We start from the raw sequence: 4,593 nt of genomic DNA, 5'->3' as shown, positions 1-4,593 counted from the left end.
CTGGAATGTTCAGCTGAAGTGGGACATGTCCCGCTTCAGCTGTTCATGTTTGTATGTTATATATGCCAACATTATACATTTACATGCAGGCATTGGCCTACAATTTGAGTGTATGAAAGGTTTACTCTCCATATTGAAAACCAAAAAGTGAAGTAAAACAAACTATGAATGTTTCAAAATTCAGTGTTTTATTCCGATGACTTGGAAATCAAATGAAACAAACCACCCCAAATGTTTTCATGCAGACAAGAAACTTAAGTTATAACACACTGCAAGCAATATTTCCAGAGGGGGGAAAAAAAAAAAAAAAAGTACAAAAAGTGAAAAAAAAAAAAAAATACTGCAAGTTTTATTACAGACGTTGAAAATAGTATGGCAGTCAGATACAACACAATGGATTAATGAAGATTCATTAATGGAAAAAGAGGCTGTTGTCTGGTAGAGCACTCTGGAGATGAGGCCGGAATGTCCTCCTCGGAGTACTCATCAGAGGAGAGAGGCCTACCATTGACAGAGCTGATGGCAATGGCTGGGTTGATTATGGTGTCCTCAGTTGTTTTATTCTCCTTTTTTCTGGTCAGGAAAAAGTTCAGGATGGTCCTGTCTATACTTCCTTGATTCTGCTCTGTTGGGACAGCTTCGTATTACGGTACTAATCGTAGAAATTATAGTGTTGCTGTCCATTGATGTAATAGCTATTACAGCTGCCATGACAACCCTATAAATTTGTGGAAGATCCCTGGCAAGGCTGCCTTTGGCAGTTCCCGACTTTCCCTGACTGCTGAAGCACTGCCAGAGATAAACTGGGGCTATAGCATACAAGCAGTCCCTGACAATGCTGGTTATAGTATTCTTTCCATGTCCAATTCCAGGGGCATATGCAGTCAAAGCGTTGATGAGGGCATTCCTTCAGCACCTGGCTCCCTTGTCCTCACCATCAAGTTTCTCATTGGCACTCTTCAGCTGCAAGTTGAAAATTGCCATTGTTATTCATAAGAAATGAGACACATTTTACTATTAAGATACTATACAATTTCAGCAGCATGGTCAGAATTGGTATTCTCAACCCAACAACCTATTGTACAGGCCCTATATTTTTATCAAGCTGTTTATACTGGTTGCAGAATTTTCTCAAGTTATGTAGTTATCAGCTACCACAATGGAGAAAACTCAGAAGTGGTATATGCCATAAATACAGCATGTTGTTTCATAATATACTCTAAAAAAATAAAACAAAATTTTGTTAAGTGAAGAGGATAGACAAATGTAAAATGTATTAACTCACTTCTTCAAGTGACTTTACAGGAAGGCCCAAGACTTCCAGGCACTGCTTGTAATTTGTTGTAGCTCACATTTCCGGATTAGAGCTGGACATTCTTCTAACAATCATCTCAGTAGCATCCTCATCATCAAGTTCAAGTTCCCTCTCCTGGTATGTTCGGGAACGGACACTTTGTGTGAGCAATGCATCAACTTTGCAGATGAGGTCATTCTGCTTCTCCTGGAACATAAAATGTGCACACAAATATTACTACCTTAATACAGAAGTTCCCATTGACCCCCCCCAATCTACAACAAAATCAGTTTTTAGTTGGGACAGGTCACTTTTTTTTTTGCCCTAGAGAGAGTATACAGTTTTGTGTGTGTGTGTGTGTGTGTGTGTGTGTGTGTGTATGTATATATATATATATATATATATATATATATATATATATATATATATATATATATATATATATATATATATATATATATATATATATATATATATATACAAATCATTTGGCACAGATCAGCTGTGTTTTGACAGGTGAATAACAGAAACGTGATAAAACATGGATTTCCAAGTGAATTTTAATATTTTTGGCCTAAATTAAATGTTTGAGGAATGGGAAGAGGAGGAGAGCAAATAGTGCAGCAGATTTGAGAATATTTACAGGGGAATCTTTCAAATGGTGATACAAGCACCAAATTCAACACAAATAGTCCTTAGACATTACTCTTTTGAAAAAGCAGAGTATCCACTCGATTTTTCAATAGGCAGTCAGGTAGGGGTCAATGAGAATTACACAGGGATCAAAATTAAAAGATGCTGCAATCATATTGAAAACTATACCACATTATTCGTCCAACCATAAAGATTCCAAAAGATATAGTTTGGACTATCTTTGACTGAATGTTCCGAAGTTATGGGTCAAAAATAGCAAAAACGGTGACAAAGCTTAATTTCAGTTTGTACGGGAGGCAAAAGTTCCAAGCTCCAATTTTGGTAAATAGTGATAAACAATAAATAGTGGTAAACGTGAATAGTGATGGAGCAACTTTAATTTTGGCCCCCTGTACAAACTGAGGTTGACCTTTGTTACCATTTATGCTGTTTTCACACCATAATGTCAAGACATTTAATCAAAGATAGACTAAGTGATACCTTTTTGGTATCTGTATGATCAGATGAATATGGTATACTTTTCAATATGATTGGAGCATTTGTAAATCTTGACCTCTGTAAATCTTCATTGACCCCTACTTGGCCGCCTACTGAACAATCAAGTGGATAGTCTGGTTTCTCAAAAGAATAATGTCTAAAGAATACATGTCCCAAATTTGGTGCTTGTATCACCATTTGAAAGATTGTTTCAGTTATCTACTGCACTAAAACAAGAAGAACAGCAAAAGCAACGGCATAAAGATTTAACATCCGACGACCTGGACAAGATTGAAGACGGGAAAGAAGATGATAACGGTTGGCAAGGATGAAAATATCTTGAGACTGGCATAAACTAGTCCCAAATACTTACGCATTTTTAATCAAGTTCTGTTAACTTAAATAAGTATTTGTGTGTTAGTTCACTGTGTGGGACCATGGTATAAGGATTAAACAACTTGAAGCCATGCATTATACGGTTTGAACGCACGAGGCGGAGTCTAAAACACCACAACGTGAAGCAGAGCGGTGTTACTCCACGAAGTGCTCACACACACACACACACACACACACACACACACACACACACACACACACACACACACACACACACACACACACACACACACACACACACACACACACACACACACACACACACACACACACACAGTCAAGCTGGAAAAGGGTTAGGGTGTGCCGAGTGCACAGTGTTTCATAGTCTCCTAGTTCGCATACAGCACAACATGAGCTTTGAACTCAGTGTTGTTAAAAAGCGGTCTCCTTTTGCATATGTCATTTCAGACCGCCAGCAGTGATTCACAGATTTTCACCTTGTTCTTATTCTAAAGTCAGTTTAAAGCAGAAACAAGGCAATGTTCTGTTAATTTGCTGCTGACTGTCCGAAATGACACATGCGCAGTACACAAAAGGGGACAGTTCAAACTGTGACACAGGGACCAGTGCATTAGTGCTAGGCCACCACAGCTCCTTTTATAATTGTATAATATAAAAAGGTAAAACTTGAGTAAATTAAACATACCATCAATATGCCCAGCATCTGCATGATGCTGCCAAGTCCTTCTGTTGGCGTCAACTCAACACGAGGAATCTCAGACAGCTGTGCATCTGCAGCAGAAACACTTGCCAAATGACGACGTGCCGTAAGCTCAGCCGCAAGTCTTCTTGCAGATGACAAAGCTTCAAAAAACAAAAGCAGTGACATATATATAATCACCATTTCCAAGAAAATTACAAACATATGGAAACACAACCACTAACTGGCTAGACAAGAGAATGTGCAAGATGCATAATCACTAAACCTCTGTATTATCACCCCAGACTTATTACACCTATACAAATTTTTTCAATGTACATTATATGAAAACTTGTAGACTCTAGAGCAGGGGTAGGCAACTTGTTGACCAGAATGGGCCAAGAGGGTGCAGGTTTTCTTTGCAGCCACTGACTCCACCAGGTGATTTCACTGATTAAATCTGCTCAAAGTGATATTAATCAATGAAATCACCTGGTGGAGTCAGTGGCTGCAAAGAAAACCTGCACCCTCTTGGCCCTTTCTGGAACAAGTTGCCCACCCCTGATCTTGAGCATCCTTTAGAGAATTTGTCAACAGATGCTGTCTGCAGGACATGCGTCTTCACACAACTGCCGGCACATGTTCAGAAGGTGTCACTTCTCAGTCAAGACTAGCTGATGTTTCTATGCCAAAAGAAAATAAACACTCAATATTAAAAGTAAGTCACTGTACAATCTAATTTAAACAAAATACAAACCTGTGGATTCACTACTACTTTCCGATTTAGACTGATCGGGCTGTTGGTGTGACTGAACTGCCATCATGGCGTTTGGCTCAGGCTCAACCGGTTGGTCGGATGGAATCACTCATGTGGCAGCTCTTATGACAGCAGGCATGGTTACTTTTGAAAAGAAAAATAAACAATAACCCAAAAAATTATTATTATTGGTCGCATTTGTAAAGGGCAAACAAACAATTTGAAGTAATTACACATGCAAAACCTATGGCAGTAATGAAAGTTACAATCAATAATTAAATATTCACACAAAAATATAAAACAGTTGTGGCAATGCAAAAACACAACTGAATCAAACTTATTTTCACAAAGTCTCTTTCTGTGCACTAACATGTT

General features: G+C 38.4%; 1 long non-coding RNA gene across 1 annotated transcript; it reads right to left on the bottom strand.

Annotated features, from left to right (window-relative positions):
* Positions 1–549: 549 nt before the first annotated feature.
* On the bottom strand, positions 550–3,525 carry LOC117508042. Its single transcript, XR_004559963.1, has 3 exons — positions 3,468–3,525; positions 1,286–1,501; positions 550–963 (listed from the first exon to the last, which is right to left on the bottom strand). It is a non-coding gene; the product is annotated as an uncharacterized LOC117508042 (long non-coding RNA).
* Positions 3,526–4,593: the final 1,068 nt, after the last annotated feature.

The sequence above is a fragment of the Thalassophryne amazonica genome, chromosome 3 (assembly GCF_902500255.1).
Source record: "Thalassophryne amazonica chromosome 3, fThaAma1.1, whole genome shotgun sequence".
NCBI classification, from domain to species: domain Eukaryota; kingdom Metazoa; phylum Chordata; class Actinopteri; order Batrachoidiformes; family Batrachoididae; genus Thalassophryne; species Thalassophryne amazonica.
Note: the sequence above shows the minus strand (reverse complement) of the source record. Positions and strands in the feature narration are given on the sequence as shown.